The sequence below is a fragment of the Bufo bufo genome, chromosome 8 (genome assembly GCF_905171765.1).
Source record: "Bufo bufo chromosome 8, aBufBuf1.1, whole genome shotgun sequence".
Lineage (NCBI taxonomy): Eukaryota > Metazoa > Chordata > Amphibia > Anura > Bufonidae > Bufo > Bufo bufo.
In genome coordinates, this window is record NC_053396.1 from 101645518 (window position 1) to 101669396 (window position 23879).

A 23879-nucleotide genomic window follows, 5' to 3' on the forward strand; every position below is an offset into this window, starting at 1 on the left:
AAAACTATGAATTAACACATGCAGAATTATATACATAACAAACAAGTGTGAAACAACTGAAAATATTTCATATTCTAGGTTCTTGAAAGTAGCCACCTTTTGCTTTGATTACTGCTTTGCGCACTCTTGGCATTCTCTTGATGAGCTTCAAGAGGTAGTCCCCTGAAATGGTTTTCACTTCACAGGTGTGCCCTGTCAGGTTTAATAAGTGGGATTTCTTGTCTTATAAATGGGGTTGGGACCATCAGTTGTGTTGAGAAGAAGTCAGGTGGATACACAGCTGATAGTCCTACTGAATAGACTGTTAGAATTTGTATTATGGCAAGAAAAAAGCAGCTAAGTAAAGAAAAACGAGTGGCCATCATTTACTTTAAGAAATGAAGGTCAGTCAGTCAGCTGAAAAATTGGGAAAACTTTGAAAGTAAGGGCTATTTGACCATGAAGGAGAGTGATGGGGTGCTGCGCCAGATGACCTGGCCTCCACAGTCACCGGACCTGAACCCAATCGAGATGGTTTGGGGTGAGCTGGACCGCAGAGTGAAGGCAAAAGAGCCAACAAGTGCTAAGCATCTCTGGGAACTCCTTCAAGACTGTTGGAAGACCATTTCAGGGGACTACCTCTTCAAGCTCATCAAGAGAATGCCAAGAGTGTGCAAAGCAGTAATCAAAGCAAAAGGTGGCTACTTTGAAGAACCTAGAATATTACATATTTTCTGTTTCACACTTGTTTGTTATGTATATAATTCCACATGTGTTAATTCATAGTTTTGATGCCTTCATAGTCAGGAAAAATAAAGAAAACTCTTTGAATGAGAAGGTGTGTCCAAACTTTTGGTCTGTACTGTATATTCTGGTGAAATTCACCAATTTTTGGGTGTGATGTACCACTCCTATACCTAGTAGACCGAAAAAATAAATAAAAAATTGTCAGTTACATTTTTTGGTGAAATTCACCAATTTTTGGGTGTAATATACCCTTCCTTTACCTAGTTGACAGCTTAATAAATTTCAATAATTTTTCTGTTACATTCTTGGGTTAACATTATACAATTTTAGACGTGAATAAACACCTGCTATGCATAGGTGACAGGGAATAAAATTTTATAAATTATTCAGTAATTAATGCGCACTACATCCTTTCATTCAATGCTTAAACTTTGAAAAGTTGTCACACTTTTATGCTTTAACCGCCTCACGTCCGCCCATAGGATATAAACGTCCTATGGGTGGACGTCTATTTCTGACAGCACGTTTTAAAACGTCCTGTCAGAAATAGCAGCTGCACGCTAATCGTGCAGCTGCTGATCGGGTTGCCCGCTGTCAGTGACAGCAGGGCAACCCAGAGATAAGGCAGGGACAGTGCCCAGGTGTCCCTGCCTTCACGATCGCTGCAGACACAGCGCTCACCGAGCGCTGTGTCTGCAGAGCAGGAAGCGCTGTGCGCTTCCTGTTCCGGCCCGGCGGTCATGTGACCGCCGTGACCGGAGAGTGCAGGGGCTGTGTGAGGTCTCTCAGAGACCTCGATCAGCCCTGCTGTGAGGCTGTACAGCGCTGGATTGCTGCTGTACAGCCTCTCTAGGGGTGCATTTGTCCTGTAACTGGGGCTACTATGTCAGCCCCAGTTACAGGAGAAATCAACTGTGAAAAAAAAAAGAAAAAGTGAAGTAAATGTCCCCCAGAGGTCTTGTATGACCTTATGGGGGACGAAAAGTGTAAAAAAAAATAAAAAAAATAAAGGGTTGAAAAAATAAAATAAAATAAAGTTTCACATGTAAAAAAAAAAAAGTTCCCAAGTTAGGAATAAAAAAAAAAAAATTAAAATAGAAAAAATAAAGTAAAATAGACATATTTAGTATTGCCGCGTCCGTAAAAACCAGCTCTATAAAAATATCACATGACCTAACCCCTCGGATGAACACCGTAAAAAATAAATCAAAAAAACTGTGTCAAAACAAGCAATTTTTGTCACCTTGCATCACAAAAGGTGCAACACCAAGTGATCAAAAACGCGTATGTCCCACAAAATGGTACCAATAAAACCGTCACCTCATCCCGCAAAAAATGAGCCCCTACATAAGAAAATCTCTCAAAAAATAAAAAAACTATAGCTCTTAGAACATGGAGACACTAAAACATAATTTTTTTGGTTTCAAAAATGCTATTATTGTGTTAAAGTGAAACAAATAAAAAAAAGTATACATATTAGGTATTGCCGCGTCCGTAAAAACCAGCTCTATAAAAATATCACATGACCTAACCCCTCGGGTGAACACCGTAAAAAAAAAAAAAAAAAAACTGTGTCAAAACAAGCAATTTTTGTCACCTTGCATCACAAAAGGTGCAACACAAAGTGATCAAAAACGCGTATGTCCCACAAAATGGTACCAATAAAACCGTCACCTCATCCCGCAAAAAATGAGCCCCTACATAAGAAAATCTCTCAAAAAATAAAAAAACTATAGCTCTCAGAACATGGACACATTAAAACATAATTTTTTGGTTTCAAAAATGCTATTATTGTGTAAAACTTTAATAAATGAGAAAAAGTATACATATTAGGTATCGCTACGTCCGTAACAATCTGCTCTATAAAAATGTCACTTGACTGAACCCCTAAGGTGAACGCTGTAAAAATAAATAAATAGAAACTGTGCTAAAACAACCAATTTTTTCTTCACCTTGCCCCATAAAGTGTTATATTGAATGATCAAAAAATCATATGTACCCAAAAATAGTACTAATAAAACTGGCACCTTATCCCCTAGTTTCCAAAATGGGGTCACTTCTTGGGAGTTTCTACTGTAAGGGTGCATCAGGGGGCTTCAAATGGGACATGGCATCTAAAAACCATGTGGAGTTCCTTTCCTTCTGCGCCCTGCCGTGTGCCCATACAGCAGTTTACGACCACATGTGGGGTGTTTCTGTAAACCGCAGAATCTGGGTAATAAATATTGAGTTTTGTTTGGCTGTTAACCATCGATGTGTTAGAGAAAAAAATTGATTAAAATGGAAAATCTGCCAAAAAAGTGAAATTTAAAAATTTGATCTCCATTTTCCTTTAATTCTTGTGGAACGCCTAAAGGGTTAACAAAGTTTGTAAAATCGGTTTTGAATACCTTGAGGGGTGTAGTTTCTACAATGGGGTCATTTATGGGGGTATCCACTATGTAGGCCCCACAAAGTGACTTCAGACCTGAACTGGTCCTTATAAAGTGGGTTTTGGCAATTTTCTTAAAAATTTGAAGAATTGCTTCTAAACTTCTAAGCCTTCTAACGTCCTAAAAAAATAAAATGACATTTCCAAAATGATGCCAACATAAAGTAGACATATGGGGAATGTTAAATAATAAATATTTTATGAGGTATCACTTTCTGTTTTAAAAGCAGAGAAATTGAAATTTAGAAAATTGCGATTTTTTTTACATTTTTGGGTAAATTTGGGATTTTTTCATAAATAAAGGTGAAATATTTTGACTCAAATTTATGACTATCATGAAGTACAATGTGTCACGAGAAAACAATCTCTGAATGACTTGGATAAATAAAGGCGTTCCAAAGTTATTACCACATAAAGTGAGATATGTCCGTTTTGCAAAATTTGGCCTGGTCAGGAAGGGGGCAAAGGGCCCAGATGGGAAGTGGTTAATAATTTCTGAAAAAATGAATCCTCCCTTGGATGTGGTCTCTCTTTCTCACGCTCCCTCTCTGGCCTGGAACCCTGATTCCCCGCCACCCGTGATCACCATGGTAGGCACATGAAAAGAACATCGAAAGTTGCTAGAGCAGATATCAAATTGGATTGTGAACATCACGGGGACGTGCGACATGGTGGGGCAGTAAGTGTGCACACGCCTACATGAACTGACTGACAGGGGTCAGCACCTGCAACTTCTGGGTCTCCAAATTGGGCACATGGCCTGAGCTTGCCCTTTACCCCTTGGAGGTGCTGGCCTGCCCTGCAGCCAGTGTATTGTCTGAACGTGTGTTTACCGTGACTGGAGGGGGTTATCTCAGGTTATATTTCCCAATGTTTTGGGGTGTACCCTAATTTTAAAAATAAAATTTAAAACAAAAAACCAGTGTAGGCTACCTCCTCCTCCACCGCCGCTTCCACCTCCACCGCCACATCCACCGCCTCCTCAACCTCCTACTCCATATGGACCTGGTCCTCCTAGATCAAGATTATTACTTTTTATTTTTACGTATTTTATGTTATTTAAAGTCATTTCCCTATCCACATTTGTTTGCAGAGCACTTGCCATGCTCTTACCCACATTTTGACGCAATTTGCAGCCCTCTAGCCCTTTCCATGACATTTTTACAGCCATTTTAGTGCTCAAAAGTTCAGGTCCCCATTGACTTCAATGGGTTCGGGTTCAGGGTCAAGTTCGGGTCAAGTTCGGGTCCCGAACTCAAACTTTTTTCCGATGTTCGGCCGAACCCGAACATCCAGGTGTCCGCTCAACTCTACTCACTTTGTGTCGCCGGAGCCCATACATTTTAATGCTATACGAAGACCCGTCTCCGCACAGCATTAAAATGAAGTTTGGAATGAATCAACTTCGGATATAGAATCTGAAGCTCGATTCACTCAACACTAACTACAACCTCAATTCCAAGAATGTTAGGACGTTGTGTAAAATGTAAATAAATGTAAATAAAAACATACAATGATTTGCAACTCTCATAGACGCATATTTTATTCGCAATAGATCATAGAACAAATATCAAAGGTTGAAAGTGAGACATTTTACCATTTCATGAAACAAATGAACTAATTTAGAACATAATGGCGGCAACACTTCTCAAAATATTTGGAACAGAGGCAAAAAAGGCTAGAAAATTAAGTGGTACCAATAAAAATCAGCTGGAGAAGCAATTTGATACTGACACATATTAGAGAAGGAGAGTCTCTCAGAAGCATGAAAATATGTTCAGAGGTTCACCAATCTGCAAAAAACTGCAAAAAATTGTGGAACAATTTCAGAAAAATGTTTCTCAACATGAAATTGCAAACACTTTAAATATCTCACTATCTACAGTAGTATCATCACAAGATTCAGAGAATCTAGAGAAATACATTTGTGTAAGGGACAAGACCGAAGGTCAATATTGGATGTTTGTGATTTACGGGCCTTTAGATGGCACTGCATTAAAAGCAGGCACGATTCTGTACTACTAATCACTGCATGGGCTCAGGAATACTTCCAGGAATGATTGTTTGCGAATAGTGATGAGCGGAAGGGGTATATTTTCGAATTTGTGATATTTCGCGAATATTTGAGTGAATATTCATCATATATTCCCGAATTTGAGAATTCGTGATCTCCATTCATATTTTCTTCATTGCGAATATCGGCAATGTTATATTCGCGTATTGCGCATGCGCAAACGGGCGTGGCCTAGTTTAGCAACTGTTCTCAAACTTCCCGAAGTTTGATGAGATTAGAAAACATGGTTGGCAGCAATTTTCACGACAGTGAGGAAGAACTCCTGTAAGTAATTTGACATTACAGCAGTATATTTGATTACATTTCACATGCATGTCAAAACAATCACTTTATATGCAGATAGAGTGCTTTAAAATATTCGCAATTGCGAAAATCGTCGCTAACTTCACATTTTATCAGGTCTCAGTAAATATTACTGATTTTGATTGGTGCACTAAGTATTGTTGTGACATCACAGCACTATGTCTGTAGCATGTATGTATGGACAGCAGAGAAATATCTCTCACATGCACATTGCACATCCATTTTCCTGACGCACACTATATACCACACACACACACACACAGTCTATAGATTAGAGTTTGTGTCCTGTTGGTCAGGATTCAGGAGAAGCTTTCTTTGTCTTACCACCAGTATTTGCTGGTTCATTTAGAGTTACTCAGGGTGCACCACAGGGAAACGAACCAGCTTTACACCCCATACCGTATCGTCACTTCACTAGACAGGTACATCTCTGCTCAGCTGGCCAATATCCGATTGCTCAGACCCCACACACATACAATCGCAATACAATCCGATCTTATAACGGTAACATTAAATCTAATTTTTCCCCTTCAAAGACTTAAATACTTTTTGCTTTTTTGTTGAGGACATTATTTTCAATACTTGTATTTGAAAAAATTGGGATTAAATGCTTGCGTCTTTATCCTGCAGCGCATGTTGAAGCAGGGCTATAACAGGACCCGGGTCAAGTCTGAGAAGCAGGCCATTGTGAGGGGGATCCGTTTCGAGCAATGAGGAAGTTCAATGGCAGGCACACTAAGATGGCCATACTAAAGAAACTGTCCGATCTGAAGAGGAGGAACTCGGAGCAGATCAGAGAGATCAGTGACAGAATATGCCCAGGTACAATGCTTAAATTACTTTTGTATCTCTCGCCAACACTCTGTAATGTACAGTATATATACAGTTATGCAAATAAGTATTTCATCCCTTTACAAATGATTACTTAGTACCTGGTGTGACATGTAGCAAATCAGCAGGTTGCATCATACATCTATACCTCACCATGAGTACATATATACATAAATATATATATAAAAAACGAAGAAGTAGGACTGCACTCCAAATATGTGGTAAAAACAGCAGTGATTTATTCACCCATAATATGGCAAGTCTTGCGACGTTTCGGCTCACAAGAGCCTTCCTCAAGCATAGTAACAGTGAAAGTGAGACAATATAAAGGCATTTACAAAGTGTCCAACCCATAAAGGTGTGGTTACAATCAATTGCAATTACATACATCTGATACAAATCAATAAAGTGCATGTGCATAAAATGACAAGTGCTACACAATGTATAATTTAAGGGATGCCTTCCCTTCAGTGGGAATTAAAATGTGTACAGTACTTTATTTAAGTTAAATTCACAAATATATAAGTGACATACTGAATGTGGATCACAGAAATACGACCTTCGGTGGCGATGGGGCCCACATATACCATCGCGTTCGTTGCGCGTCTCCAACTCTTCATTGCGCATGTTCACACTGACCTCATCATGTGAGTCATAGTGCAAAGATCACGCGCATGCGTTCTATGCGATCGGCGTAAGAGCACCATTTTACTTAAGGGAAACCAACCCTATAATTCCATTCATATAATATATATGACTGTTGTATGAATAAGATAATTTTATATACACGCGACCGCTGTAGGGATCTCCTACATACACCAGCATCTGGACCGGGATCCCGACCTTGCGGGCAAGACACCAGACCAGAAAGCCGCGAGTGTCATAGGAGAACATTTCCATGATCTCCGCCGACAGTCAAAGCCCAAATGCTGGTAATTTAGCAGTCATAGAGGGATGATCACTCTATCATGTCAACAGTCATATCATGTAGATATAAAAGTGCAAGCGTATATCTAGAGTAACGCATAGGCATAAAGACGCTGATATCCACATTGGGCCGCATTGTCTCCAAAAGGTCAAGATTCAGGGATCCACATCCAATATAGTGAAAATGTACAAAACCTAAAGGCAAAAAGAAAAAATATTTTAGTTTGCAAGTAAATTGTTACAATTATATAATGGTCTTTCACAGTTATCTTGCACCAATATACTGATATGAAAAGGACACGAACGCATATATGCAACTGGACTAAAAAAGACCCGCAGATCCACAAAACTCTCACCTGAACTCGATATTGAGACCCTTAGGGTGCAAGCTGTCCAGATCATAAATCCAGCGTAACTCTCTTTTTTTCAAGAGAGTTAGGCGGTCACCGCCTCTTCTGGGGAGCCTGACCTGATCTATGATCCAGCATCTTAAATCCCGCTCGGAATGTCCTAGGGATCCAAAATGTCTGGATACTGGTAGATCAGTACGTTTCTTCCTTATTGAATTCCTGTGGTTATTCAACCTAACTTTTAGTTCTGTGGAAGTTTCCCCAACATATAATAGATTACAGGGGCAGGCCAACACATAAATCACATATGACGAGGAACAGTTCAGATGGAATTTTATGGGATACTCTTTATTTGTCAACGGATGTACAAAAGATCTGGCTTTACAGATATGCCGACAATTAACGCAGCCGAGACACGGGTAACACCCGAGGCCCGGCTGCGTCAATGTCCGCTGCACACTGATTTTCTTCGGACCTGTATCTGCCCTGACCAAATGATCTTTAAGATTTTTGTTTTTACGGTACGATAGAAGGGGAGGGAGTTTAAATTCTGGTACATCTATAATAGACCTGCTTAAGATACTCCAATTATCCCTAAGGATACGACCTATCTCCAGACTACATTCAGAGTAGGTGGACATAAATGGTATCCTCCGTTTTTTTTGGGGAATAATAGATGTTATTTCGGTGTTCATATCTAAAATTTTATTTTTATGTGCATCTAGCAGTTTACGGGGATAACCCCGGTCCCTAAATTTGCCTGCCATCGTTTCCAATGTATTTAACAATTCGGTATGGTCAGAGACAATGCGTTTCGTACGTAGAAATTGTGAATGAGGAAGGTGTTTCACTAGGCTATGCGGGTGATTGCTTTCATACCGCAAGATAGTGTTCCTATCAGTCGACTTCACATACAATCCTGTACCAATTGTGCCATCAACCAATTTCACATTGGTATCCAAGAATGACAATTGTGTATTGGAGTATGATATGGTATATTGAAGATCAGGATCTATGTTATTAAGGTATGTATGGAACTCCCTTAATTGTGATTCCGTACCAGACCACAGGAGGAAGACGTCATCTATGTATCGCCACCACCTGATCACATGTTGAAAGTGGTGGGATACATAGATAAAGTCCTCCTTCATGTGTCGCATGTAGATATTTGCGTACGTTGGGGCCACATTGGACCCCATCGCCACGCCACGTTTCTGATTATAAAAGGTATCTTGAAACAAGAAGTAGTTGTTTTCAAGAATCAGTCTCAGCAAAATGTTTATAAAACACTTTGCATTCTGTGTTACGGGCGAGTCATCCAGATATTCGTTGACTGCACCAATGTCCTTCTCATGCCCTATTGACGTGTATAAGGACACAACGTCAAAGGACACGAGAGTCACAGTCTGCATATCGCTGACATCCACTGCCCTCAGTTGTTGTAGAAAATCGCCTGTATCTTTTATATAGGACTTTCCAGCCATTGAAAATTCTCTGAGTATCCTGTCAAGAAAGATGGATATTCTGCTAAAAACAGAGTCAGAGCCAGATACGATGGGGCGACCGGGGGTTCCACAAGGCTTTTGTGGACCTTGGGTAATATGTATATAACGGGAGTAATGGGAGTTGTTATCGTCAGATACTCCCTTAATCCCTCATCTATAATACCCCCGGCCACCGCATCGGATAGACTCCTATTGATAATAGCCATAATGCGAAATTTCGGGTCACCTTGCAATACACCATATAGATTTGTGTCATTCAGTTGTCGTTCGATTTCTCTGATATAGTTTTGTGTATCAAGAACAACTACCCCGCCGCTCTTATCGGCCGGTTTGATAGTTAACTGGGGGTTGTTCTTAAGTTGAGATAGGGCCTCAATTTCGGCAGTAGTCAGATTGGGATTGCTTACTCTCGCTATGTCCCCGTATAGGGATTTCAGCATACTGACATCTCGTTGAACTGCAGAAATGTAGGCCTCTATCGCAGGTTCATCTACATTCGGAAAAAAGGCACTTTTATTAGATAAACTTAATCCCTTGAGTGAAAATTCGCTAGGGCATGTTTGTGCATTTACAGTACGTCCCTTAAAAAATACTTTAAGTTTAAGAGAACGAAAAAAATCAGTTAAGTCCATCTCTAAGTCAAACCAATTTACCTTGGTGCTCGGGCAAAACGTGAGACCCTTGGACAGGACACTCAGCTGGGCTTCAGTCAGTTCAACTGAGGATAGATTGAAGACTATTGTCTCTTTCTCTGTGATGGCGTCTTTGTTGATTGTAGTCTGGTTCTGTTGTACCGCTGTTTTCCCTTGTCTTCTATACCGGCGGCCTCCTCTCCTGGTTCTTGTTCTTTTCTTTTCTTTGTCTCTGGATCCACCCCTAAAAAAGCTTGGTCTTTATCTGTGGGCGATTGTGTGTAATTCCTCCTTTTTCTATTGTCACGGTTGAAGCTCGTAGATGGCTGGTCAGTTTGCCAGGTGTATATATCACCTCGTTTGTAATCATCTACATCACGTGACCATTTACTCCTTTTCCCTTCCTCCAATTCCATCTGAAACTTATTAAGTTGATTTTTGACTTCCTCTTTATATTGAATAAAATCATCAGCAGGTAATTGTATCTGCAATGTCCATTCTACCTCTGACAGCTCTTCAGAGAGTGAGGCCACTTCTATTTGCAAAAACTCGATGTTTAATGAAATATAGTCAAGTGAATACCTGTTTGATAACATCTCAAAACGTTTGCAAAATAAATCATTATTTGGAAAAAGATTTGGCCGTAAATTTGAGCGCATTCCTCTCGGAATTTTCTTATCTTTGTAATATTGTCCCAAAGTGGCCATATGTAATTTTATTGCGATGAGACGCCTGAATAAAGCGACATACTTGCGTTTGAGTTCCTTTGCGGTTGGAGCTTGCAGAAATGAGGCATCACTCTCAATTCCCCGCATAATGCGTTCCACCTCCTCGACAGTATAGGTGCCGCCATAGGGTGTTTCCGTATTTGACATGATAATTCTTCAGGTGTGCTCACCCACGGTGCCGATAAATATAGAAAGGAAAAAGTCCAGTGGGAGCATCAACCAGAGTGCGGGTGCACGGTCCAACGCAGGGCAGCGGCAAACCCCAATAGTATAAAAAACGAAGAAGTAGGACTGCACTCCAAATATGTGGTAAAAACAGCAGTGATTTATTCACCCATAATATGGCAAGTCTTGCGACGTTTCTGCTCACAAGAGCCTTCCTCAAGCATAGTAACAGTGAAAGTGAGACAATATAAAGGCATTTACAAAGTGTCCAACCCATAAAGGTGTGGTTACAATCAATTGCAATTACATACATCTGATACAAATCAATAAAGTGCATGTGCATAAAGTGACAAGTGCTACACAATGTATAACTTAAGGGATGCCTTCCCTTCAGTGGGAATTCAAATGTGTACAGTACTTTATTTAAGTTAAATTCACAAATATATAAGTGACATACTGAATGTGGATCACAGAAATACGACCTTCGGTGGCGATGGGGCCCACATATACCATCGCGTTCGTTGCGCGTCTCCAACTCTTCATTGCGCATGTTCACACTGACCTCATCATGTGAGTCATAGTGCAAAGATCACGCGCATGCGTTCCTTGCGATCGGCGTAAGAGCACCATTTTACTTAAGGGAAACCAACCCTATAATTCCATTCATATAATATATATGACTGTTGTATGAATAAGATAATTTTATATACACGCGACCGCTGTAGGGATCTCCTACATACACCAGCATCTGGACTTTTTCCTTTCTATATTTATCGGCACCGTGGGTGAGCACACCTGAAGAATTATCATGTCAAATACGGAAACACCCTATGGCGGCACCTATACTGTCGAGGAGGTGGAACGCATTATGCAGGGAATTGAGAGTGATGCCTCATTTCTGCAAGCTCCAACCGCAAAGGAACTCAAACGCAAGTATGTCGCTTTATTCAGGCGTCTCATCGCAATGAAATTACATATGGCCACTTTGGGACAATATTACAAAGATAAGAAAATTCCGAGAGGAATGCGCTCAAATTTACGGCCAAATCTTTTTCCAAATAATGATTTATTTTTAGGGATGAGCGAACCCGAACTGTATAGTTCGGGTTCGTACCGAATTTTGGGGTGTCCGTGACACGGACCCGAACCCGAACATTTTCGTAAAAGTCCGGGTTCGGGTTCGGTGTTCGGCTCTTTCTTGGCGCTTTTTGAAAGGCTGCAAAGCAGCCAATCAACAAGCGTCATACTACTTGCCCCAAGAGGCCATCACAGCCATGCCTACTATTGGCATGGCTGTGATTGGCCAGTGCAGCATGTGACCCAGCCTCTATTTAAGCTGGAGTCACGTAGCGCCGCACGTCACTCTGCTATGATCAGTATAGGGAGAGGTTGCAGCTGCGACGTTAGGGCGAGATTAGGCAGATTAACTCCTCCAAAAGACTTCATTCTGTGATCGATCTGCAGCTGTGGATCATTGAAGTGCTATTATTGACTTGCTCACTTTTTTAAGGCTGCCCAGAGCGTTTTTAGATCACTTTTTTTCTGGGGTGATCGGCGGCCATTTTGTGACTTGTGGTGCGCCAGCACAAGCTATCACCAAGTGTATTTAACCATCGATAGTGTGGTTATTTTGTGCTATATCCTACATCAGCTGCAGGCTGAGCCTGTGTCACCGAAGTGCATTTAACCATCGACAGTCTGATTATTTTTTGGCCATATACTACATCTGGTGCAGGCTGAGCCTGTGTCACCCAAGTGCATTTAACCATCAACAGTGTGGTTATTTTTTGGCCATATATTACATCAGGGGCAAGTTGAGCCTGTCACCCAGCGCCTAAAAAATAGACCTGACATTTCTATTCAACCAAATCTGTACTGTTTTAGCTGGTCAAGTTATTTGTAGTGACCGTAAAAGCACACTTTTTTTTCTGGGTTGAAAAACCATTCCCAAATTTGCCATTCTCAAAATAACTAGTTTCTGGTATTTGAGGCCTACTTGAAATCTATCCCAAAAAAAATATCTTACATTGAAGCTAGTGATAGTGTCATTCAGAAAAACCTAAGACACACTCTAGCGTGCTGATAGAAATCTTATTCTGTGATTAAACCTATACCTGTCACACAGTGCAAAAAAAAACAGGCCTCACATCTCTATTTAACCAAATCTCTACTGTTTTAGCTGGTCAAGTTATTTGTAGTGACCGTAAAAGCACACTTTTTTTTCTGGGTTGAAAAACCATTCCCAAATTTGCCATTCTCAAAATAACTAGTTTCTGGTATTTGAGGCCTACTTGAAATCTATCCCAAACAGAATATCTTACATTGAAGCTAGTGATAGTGTCATTCAGAAAAACCTAAGACACACGCTAGCGTGCTGATAGAAATCTGATTCTGTGATTAAACCTATACCTGTCACACAGCGCAAAAAAAAACAGGCCTCACATCTCTATTTAACCAAATCTCTACTGTTTTAGCTGGTCAAGTTATTTGTAGTGACCGTAAAAGCACACTTTTTTTTCTGGGCTAAAAAACCATTCCCAAATTTGCCATTCTCAAAATAACTAGTTTCTGGTATTTGAGGCCTACTTGAAATCTATCCCAAAAAGAATATCTTACATTGAAGCTAGTGATAGTGTCATTCAGAAAAACCTAAGACACACGCTAGCGTGCTGATAGATATCTGATTCTGTGATTAAACCTATACCTGTCACACAGCGCAAAAAAAAACAGGCCTCACATCTCTATTTAACCAAATCTCTACTGTTTTAGCTGGTCAAGTTATTTGTAGTGACCGTAAAAGCACACTTTTTTTTCTGGGTTGAAAAACCATTCCCAAATTTGCCATTCTCAAAATAACTAGTTTCTGGTATTTGAGGCCTACTTGAAATCTATCCCAAAAAGAATATCTTACATTGAAGCTAGTGATAGTGTCATTCAGAAAAACCTAAGACACACGCTAGCGTGCTGATAGATATCTGATTCTGTGATTAAACCTATACCTGTCACACAGCGCAAAAAAAAACAGGCCTCACATCTCTATTTAACCAAATCTCTACTGTTTTAGCTGGTCAAGTTATTTGTAGTGACCGTAAAAGCACACTTTTTTTTCTGGGTTGAAAAACCATTCCCAAATTTGCCATTCTCAAAATAACTAGTTTCTGGTATTTGAGGCCTACTTGAAATCTATCCCAAAAAGAATATCTTACATTGAAGCTAGTGATAGTGTCATTCAGAAAAACCTAAGACACACGCTAGCGTGCTGATAGAAATCTGATACTGTGATTAAACCTATACCTGTCACACAGCGCAAAAAAAAAACAGGCCTCACATCTCTATTTAACCAAATCTCTACTGTTTTAGCTGGTCAAGTTTTTTGTAGTGACCGTAAAAGCACACTTTTTTTTCTGGGTTGAAAAACCATTCCCAAATTTGCCATTCTCAAAATAACTAGTTTCTGGTATTTGAGGCCTACTTGAAATCTATCCCAAAAAGAATATCTTACATTGAAGCTAGTGATAGTGTCATTCAGAAAAACCTAAGACACACGCTAGCGTGCTGATAGAAATCTGATTCTGTGATTAAACCTATACCTGTCACACAGCGCAAAAAAAAACAGGCCTCACATCTCTATTTAACCAAATCTCTACTGTTTTAGCTGGTCAAGTTATTTGTAGTGACCGTAAAAGCACACTTTTTTTTCTGGGTTGAAAAACCATTCCCAAATTTGCCATTCTCAAAATAACTAGTTTCTGGTATTTGAGGCCTACTTGAAATCTATCCCAAAAAGAATATCTTACATTGAAGCTAGTGATAGTGTCATTCAGAAAAACCTAAGACACACGCTAGCGTGCTGATAGAAATCTGATTCTGTGATTAAACCTATACCTGTCACACAGCGCAAAAAAAACAGGCCTCACATCTCTATTTAACCAAATCTCTACTGTTTTAGCTGGTCAAGTTATTTGTAGTGACCGTAAAAGCACACTTTTTTTTCTGGGTTGAAAAACCATTCCCAAATTTGCCATTCTCAAAATTGTGGTGAACGGGAACAATGAGGAAAACATCTAATAAGGGACGCGGACGTGGACATGGTCGTGGTGGTGTTAGTGGACCCTCTGGTGCTGGGAGAGGACGTGGCCGTTCTGCCACAGCCACACGTCCTAGTGAACCAACTACCTCAGATCCCAGTAGCCAGCAGAATTTACAGCGATATTTTATGGGGCCCAATGCCGTTCTAAGGATGGTAAGGCCTGAGCAGGTGCAGGCATTAGTCAATTGGGTGGCCGACAGTGGATCCAGCACGTTCACATTATCTCCCACCCAGTCTTCTGCAGAAAGCGCACAGATGGCGCATGAAAACCAAGCCCATCGGTCTGTCACATCACCCCCATGCATATCAGGGAAACTGTCTGAGCCTCAAGTTATGCAGCAGTCTCTTATGCTGTTTGAAGACTCTTCTGCCAGGGTTTCCCAAGGGCATCCACCTAGCCCTTCCCCAGGGGTGAAAGAGATAGAATGCACTAACGCACAACCACTTATTTTTCCTGATGATGAGGACATGGGAATACCACCTCAGCACGTCTCTGATGATGACGAAACACAGGTGCCAACTGCTGCGTCTTTCTGCAGTGTGCAGACTGAACAGGAGGTCAGGGATCAAGACTGGGTGGAAGACGATGCAGGGGACAATGAGGTCCTAGACCCCACATGGAATGAAGGTCGTGCCACTGACTTTCACAGTTCGGAGGAAGAGGCAGTGGTGAGACCGAGCCAACAGCGTACCAAAAGAGGGAGCAGTGGGCAAAATCAGAACACCCGCCGCCAAGAGACTCTGCCTGCTACTGACCGCCGCCATCTGGGACCGAGCACCCCAAAGGCAGCTTCAAGGAGTTCCCTGGCATGGCACTTCTTCAAACAATGTGCTGACGACAAGACCCGAGTGATTTGCACGCTGTGCCATCAGAGCCTGAAGCGAGGCATTAACGTTCTGAACCTTAGCACAACCTGCATGACCAGGCACCTGCATGCAAAGCATGAACTGCAGTGGAGTAAACACCTTAAAAACAAAGAAGTCACTCAGGCTCCCCCTGCTACCTCTTCTGCTGCTGCTGCCTCGGCCTCTTCTGCTGCTGCCGCCGCCTCGGCCTCTTCCTCGCCTCTGGAGGAACGTTGGCACCTGCCGCCCAGCAAACATGGGATGTACCACCAACACCACCACCTGCGTCACCAAGCATCTCAACCATGTCACACGGCAGCGTTCAGCTCTCCATCTCACAAACATTTGAGAGAAAGCGTAAATTCCCACCTAGCCACCCTCGATCCCTGGCCCTGAATGCCAGCATTTCTAAACTACTGGCCTATGAAATGCTGTCATTTAGGCTGGTGGACACACACAGCTTCAAACAGCTCATGTCACTTGCTGTCCCACAGTATGTTGTTCCCAGCCGCCACTACTTCTCCAAGAGAGCCGTGCCTTCCCTGCACAAACAAGTGTCCGATAAAATCAAGTGTGCACTGCGCAACGCCATCTGTGGCAAGGTCCACCTAACCACAGATACGTGGACCAGTAAGCACGGCCAGGGACGCTATATCTCCCTAACTGCACACTGGGTAAATGTAGTGGCGGCTGGGCCCCAGGCGGAGAACTGTTTGGCGCACGTCCTTCCGCCGCCAAGGATCGCAGGGCAACATTCTTTGCCTCCTGTCTCCTCCTCCTCCTACTCAGCTTCCTCCTCCTCTTCTTCCACCTGCTCATCCAGTCAGCCACACACCTTCACCACCAACTTCAGCACAGCACGGGGTAAATGTCAGCAGGCCATTCTGAAACTCATATGTTTGGGGGACAGGCCCCACACCGCACAGGAGTTGTGGCGGGGTATAGAACAACAGACCGACGAGTGGTTGCTGCCGGTGAGCCTCAAGCCCGGCCTGGTGGTGTGCGATAATGGGCGAAATCTCGTTGCAGCTCTGGGACTAGCCGGTTGGACGCACATCCCTTGCCTGGCGCATGTGCTGAATTTGGTGGTGCAGAAGTTCATTGGCAACTACCCCGACATGTCAGAGCTGCTGCATAAAGTGCGGGCCGTCTGTTCGCGCTTCCGGCGTTCACACCCTGCCACTGCTCGCCTGTCTGCGCTACAGCGTAACTTCGGCCTTCCCGCTCACCGCCTCATATGCGACGTGCCCACCAGGTGGAACTCCACCTTGCATATGCTGGACAGACTGTGCGAGCAGCAGCAGGCCATAGTGGAGTTTCAGCTGCAGCACGCACGGGTCAGTCGCACTGCGGATCAGACACACTTCACCACCAATGACTGGGCCTCCATGCGAGACCTGTGTGCCCTGTTGCGCTGTTTCGAGTACTCCACCAACATGGCCAGTGGCGATGACGCCGTTATCAGCGTTACAATACCACTTCTATGTCTCCTTGAGAAAACACTTAGGGCGATGATGGAAGAGGAGGTGGCCCAGGAGGAAGAGGAGGAAGAGGGGTCATTTTTAGCACTTTCAGGCCAGTCTCTTCGAAGTGACTCAGAGGGAGGTTTTTTGCAACACCAGAGGCCAGGTACAAATGTGGCCAGACAGGGCCCACTACTGGAGGACGAGGAGGACGAGGATGAGGAGGAGGTGGAGGAGGATGAGGATGAAGCATGTTCACAGCGGGGTGGCACCTAAAGCAGCTCGGGCCCATCACTGGTGCGTGGCTGGGGGGAAACACAGGACGATGACGATACGCCTCCCACAGAGGACAGCTTGTCCTTACCTCTGGGCAGCCTGGCACACATGAGCGACTACATGCTGCAGTGCCTGCGCAACGACAGCAGAGTTGCCCACATTTTAACGTGTGCGGAATACTGGGTTGCCACCCTGCTGGATCCCCGGTACAAAGACAATGTGCCCACCTTACTTCCTACACTGGAGCGTGATAGGAATATGCGCGAGTACAAGCGCACGTTGGTAGACGCGCTACTGAGAGCATTCCCAAATGTCACAGGGGAACCAGTGGAAGCCCAAGGTGAAGGCAGAGGAGAAGCAAGAGGTCGCCAACGCAGCTGTGTCACGGCCAGCTCCTCTGAGGGCAGGGTTAGCATGGCAGAGATGTGGAAAAGTTTTGTCACCACGCCACAGCAAACTGCACCACCACCTGATACGGAACGTGTTAGCAGGAGGCAACATTTCACTAACATGGTGGAACAGTACCTGTGCACACCCCTCCACGTACTGACTGATGGTTCGGCCCCATTCAACTCCTGGGTCTCCAAATTGTCCACGTGGCCAGAGCTAGCCTTTTATGCCTTGGAGGTGCTGGCCTGCCCGGCGGCCAGCGTTTTGTCTGGACGTGTATTCAGCACGGCAGGGGGTGTCATTACAGACAAACGCAGCCGCCTGTCTACAGCCAATGTGGACAAGCTGACGTTCATAAAAATAAACCAGGCATGGATCCCACAGGACCTGTCCATCCCTTGTGCAGATTAGATATTAACTACCTCCCCTTAACAATATATTATTCTACTCCAGGGCACTTCCTCATTCAATACTATTTTTAATTTCATTTTACCATTATATTGCGGGGCAACTCAAAGTTGCGGGACCGCTCTCCTCTGTCTGGGTGCCGGGGCCTAAATGTGTGACAGTGGCCTGTTCCAGTGGTGGGTGACGTGAAGCCTGATTCTCTGCTATGACATGAATACAGATTCTGCGCTGAAATAAGGCCAGATTATCTGTTACGGGACCGCTCTCCTCTGCCTGGGTCCCTGGGCCTAAATGTGTGACAGTGGCCTGTTCCAGTGGTGGGTGACGTGAAGCCTGATTCTCTGCTATGACATGAATACAGATTCTGCGCTGACATAAGGCCAGATTCTCTGTCACGGGACCTCTCTCCTCTGCCTGGGTGCCTGGGCCTAAATGTGTGACAGTGGCCTGTTCCAGTGGTGGGTGACGTGAAGCCTGATTCTCTGCTATGACATGAAGACAGATTCTGCGCTGACATAAGGCCAGATTCTCTGTTACGGGACCGCTCTCCTCTGTCTGGGTGCCGGGGCCTAAATGTGTGACAGTGGCCTGTTCCAGTGGTGGGTGACGTGAAGCCTGATTCTCTGCTATGACATGAAGACAGATTCTGCGCTGACATAAGGCCATATTCTCTGTTACGGGACCTCTCTCCTCTGCCTGGGTGCCTGGGCCTAAATGTGTGACAGTGGCCTGTTCCAGTGGTGGGTGACGTGAAGCCTGATTCTCTGCTATGACATGAAGACAGATTCTGCGCTGACATAAGGCCATATTCTCTGTTACGGGACCTCTCTCCTCTGCCTGGGTGCCTGGGCCTAAATGTGTGACAGTGGCCTGTTCCAGTGGTGGGTGACGTGAAGCCTGATTCTCTGCTATGACATGAAGACAGATTCTGCGCTGACATAAGGCCAGATTCTCTGTTACAGGACCTCTCTCCTCTGCCTGTGTGCCTGGGACTAAATGTGTGACAGTGGCCTGTTCCAGTGGTGGGTGACGTGAAGCCTGATTCTCTGCTATGACATGAAGACAGATTCTGCGCTGACATAAGGCCAGATTCTCTGTTACGGGACCTCTCTCCTCTGCCTGGGTGCCTGGGCCTAAATGTGTGACAGTGGCCTGTTCCAGTGGTGGGTGACGTGAAGCCTGATTCTCTGCTATGACATGAAGACAGATTCTGCGCTGACATAAGGCCAGATTCTCTGTTACGGGACCTCTCTCCTCTGCCTGGGTGCCTGGGCCTAAATGTGTGACAGTGGCCTGTTCCAGTGGTGGGTGACGTGAAGCCTGATTCTCTGCTATGACATGAAGACAGATTCTGCGCTGACATAAGGCCAGATTCTCTGTTACGGGACCTCTCTTCTCTGCCTGGGTGCCTGGGCCTAAATGTGTGACAGTGGCCTGTTCCAGTGGTGGGTGACGTGAAGCCTGATTCTCTGCTATGACATGAATACAGATTCTGCGCTGACATAAGGCCAGATTCTCTGTTACGGGACCTCTCTCCTCTGCCTGGGTGCCTGGGCCTAAATGTGTGACAGTGGCCTGTTCCAGTGGTGGGTGACGTGAAGCCTGATTCTCTGCTATGACATGAAGACAGATTCTGCGCTGACATAAGGCCAGATTCTCTGTTACGGGACCTCTCTCCTCTGCCTGGGTGCCTGGGCCTAAATGTGTGACAGTGGCCTGTTCCAGTGGTGGGTGACGTGAAGCCTGATTCTCTGCTATGACATGAAGACAGATTCTGCGCTGACATAAGGCCAGATTCTCTGTTACGGGACCTCTCTTCTCTGCCTGGGTGCCTGGGCCTAAATGTGTGACAGTGGCCTGTTCCAGTGGTGGGTGACGTGAAGCCTGATTCTCTGCTATGACATGAATACAGATTCTGCGCTGACATAAGGCCAGATTCTCTGTTACGGGACCTCTCTCCTCTGCCTGGGTGCCTGGGCCTAAATGTGTGACAGTGGCCTGTTCCAGTGGTGGGTGACGTGAAGCCTGATTCTCTGCTATGACATGAAGACAGATTCTGCGCTGACATAAGGCCAGATTCTCTGTTACAGGACCTCTCTCCTCTGCCTGGGTGCCTGGGCCTAAATGTGTGACAGTGGCCTGTTCCAGTGGTGGGTGACGTGAAGCCTGATTCTCTGCTATGACATGAAGACAGATTCTGCGCTGACATAAGGCCAGATTCTCTGTTACGGGACCTCTCTCCTCTGCCTGGGTGCCTGGGCCTAAATGTGTGACAGTGGCCTGTTCCAGTGGTGGGTGACGTGAAGCCTGATTCTCTGCTATGACATGAAGACAGATTCTGCGCTGACATAAGGCCAGATTCTCTGTTACGGGACCTCTCTTCTCTGCCTGGGTGCCTGGGCCTAAATGTGTGACAGTGGCCTGTTCCAGTGGTGGGTGACGTGAAGCCTGATTCTCTGCTATGACATGAATACAGATTCTGCGCTGACATAAGGCCAGATTCTCTGTTACGGGACCTCTCTCCTCTGCCTGGGTGCCTGGGCCTAAATGTGTGACAGTGGCCTGTTCCAGTGGTGGGTGACGTGAAGCGTGATTCTCTGCTATGACATGAAGACAGATTCTGCGCTGACATAAGGCCAGATTCTCTGTTACGGGACCGCTCTCCTCTGTCTGGGTGCCGGGGCCTAAATGTGTGACAGTGGCCTGTTCCAGTGGTGGGTGACGTGAAGCCTGATTCTCTGCTATGACATGAAGACAGATTCTGCGCTGACATAAGGCCATATTCTCTGTTACGGGACCTCTCTCCTCTGCCTGGGTGCCTGGGCCTAAATGTGTGACAGTGGCCTGTTCCAGTGGTGGGTGACGTGAAGCCTGATTCTCTGCTATGACATGAAGACAGATTCTGCGCTGACATAAGGCCATATTCTCTGTTACGGGACCTCTCTCCTCTGCCTGGGTGCCTGGGCCTAAATGTGTGACAGTGGCCTGTTCCAGTGGTGGGTGACGTGAAGCCTGATTCTCTGCTATGACATGAAGACAGATTCTGCGCTGACATAAGGCCAGATTCTCTGTTACGGGACCTCTCTCCTCTGCCTGGGTGCCTGGGCCTAAATGTGTGACAGTGGCCTGTTCCAGTGGTGGGTGACGTGAAGCCTGATTCTCTGCTATGACATGAAGACAGATTCTGCGCTGACATAAGGCCAGATTCTCTGTTACGGGACCTCTCTCCTCTGCCTGGGTGCCTGGGCCTAAATGTGTGACAGTGGCCTGTTCCAGTGGTGGGTGACGTGAAGCCTGATTCTCTGCTATGACATGAAGACAGATTCTGCGCTGACATAAGGCCAGATTCTCTGTTACGGGACCTCTCTCCTCTGCCTGGGTGGCTGGGCCTAAATGTGTGACAGTGGCCTGTTCCAGTGGTGGGTGACGTGAAGCCTGATTCTCTGCTATGACATGAAGACTGATTCTGCGCTGACATAAGGCCAGATTCTCTGTTACGGGACCGCTCTCCTCTGTCTGGGTGCCGGGGCCTAAATGTGTGACAGTGGCCTGTTCCAGTGGTGGGTGACGTGAAGCCTGATTCTCTGCTATGACATGAAGACAGATTCTGTGCTGACATCAGGCCAGATTCTCTGTTACGGGACCTCTCTCCTCTGCCTGGGTGCCGGGGCCTAAATGTGTGACAGTGGCCTGTTCCAGTGGTGGGTGACGTGAAGCCTGATTCTCTGCTATGACATGAAGACTGATTCTGCGCTGACATGAAGCCAGATTCTCTGCTATGGCATGAAGAGACTGATTCTCTGCTGACATGAAGCCAGATTCTTTGCTTTGGCATGAAGAGACTGATTCTCTGCTGACGTGAAGCCAGATTCTCAGCTATGGGACCTCTGTCCAATTGATATTGGTTCATTTTTATTTTTTTAATTTTAATTTTAATTCATTTCCCTATCCACATTTGTTTGCAGGGGATTTACCTACATGTTGCTGCCTTTTGCAGCCCTCTAGCTCTTTCCTGGGCTGTTTTACAGCCTTTTTAGTGCCCAAAAGTTCGGGTCCCCATTGACTTCAATGGGGTTCGGGTTCGGGACGAAGTTCGGATCGGGTTCGGATCCCGAGCCCGAACATTTCCGGGAAGTTCGGCCGAACTTCTCGAACCCGAACATCCAGGTGTTCGCTCAACTCTATTTATTTTGCAAACATTTTGAGGTGTTTTCAAACAGGTATTCACTTGACTATATTTTATTAAACATCGAGTTTTTGCAAATAGAAGTGGCCTCACTCTCTGAAGAACTGTCAGAGGTAGAACGGACATTGCAGATACAATTACCTGCTGATGATTTTATTCAATATAAAGAGGAAGTCAAAAATCAACTTAATAAGTTTCAGATGGAATTGGAGGAAGGGAAAAGGAGTAAATGGTCACGTGATGTAGATGATTACAAACGAGGTGATATATACACCTGGCAAACTGACCAGCCATCTACGAGCTTCAACCGTGACAATAGGAAAAGGAGGAATTACACACAATCGCCCACAGATAAAGACCAAGCTTTTTTAGGGGTGGATCCAGAGACAAAGAAAAGAAAAGGATAAGAACCAGGAGAGGAGGCCGCCGGTATAGAAGACAAGGGAAAACAGCGGTACAACAGAACCAGACTACAATCAACAAAGACGCCATCACAGAGAAAGAGACAATAGTCTTCAATCTATCCTCAGTTGAACTGACTGAAGCCCAGCTGAGTGTCCTGTCCAAGGGTCTCACAATTTGCCCGAGCACCAAGGTAAATTGGTTTGACTTAGAGATGGACTTAACTGATTTTTTTCGTTCTCTTAAACTTAAAGTATTTTTTAAGGGACGTACTGTAAATGCACAAACATGCCCTAGCGAATTTTCACTCAAGGGATTAAGTTTATCTAATAAAAGTGCCTTTTTTCCGAATGTAGATGAACCTGCGATAGAGGCCTACATTTCTGCAGTTCAACGAGATGTCAGTATGCTGAAATCCCTATACGGGGACACAGCGAGAGTAAGCAATCCCAATCTGACTACTGCCGAAATTGAGGCCCTATCTCAACTTAAGAACAACCCCCAGTTAACTATCAAACCGGCCGATAAGGGCGGCGGGGTAGTTGTTCTTGATACACAAAACTATATCAGAGAAATCGAACGACAACTGAATGACACAAATGTATATGGTGTATTGCAAGGTGACCCGAAATTTCGCATTATGGCTATTATCAATAGGAGTCTATCCGATGCGGTGGCCGGGGGTATTATAGATGAGGGATTAAGGGAATATCTGACGATAACAACTCCCATTACTCCCGTTATATACATAATACCAAAGGTCCACAAAAGCCTTGTGGACCCCCCCGGTCGCCCCATCGTATCTGGCTCTGACTCTGTTTTTAGCAGAATATCCATCTTTCTTGACAGGATACTCAGAGAATTTTCAATGGCTGGAAAGTCCTATATAAAAGATACAGGCGATTTTCTACAACAACTGAGGGCAGTGGATGTCAGCGATATGCAGACTGTGACTATCGTGTCCTTTGACGTTGTGTCCTTATACACGTCAATAGGGCATGAGAAGGGCATTGGTGCAGTCAACGAATATCTGGATGACTCGCCCGTAACACAGAATGCAAAGTGTTTTATAAACATTTTGCTGAGACTGATTCTTGAAAACAACTACTTCTTGTTTCAAGATACCTTTTATAATCAGAAACGTGG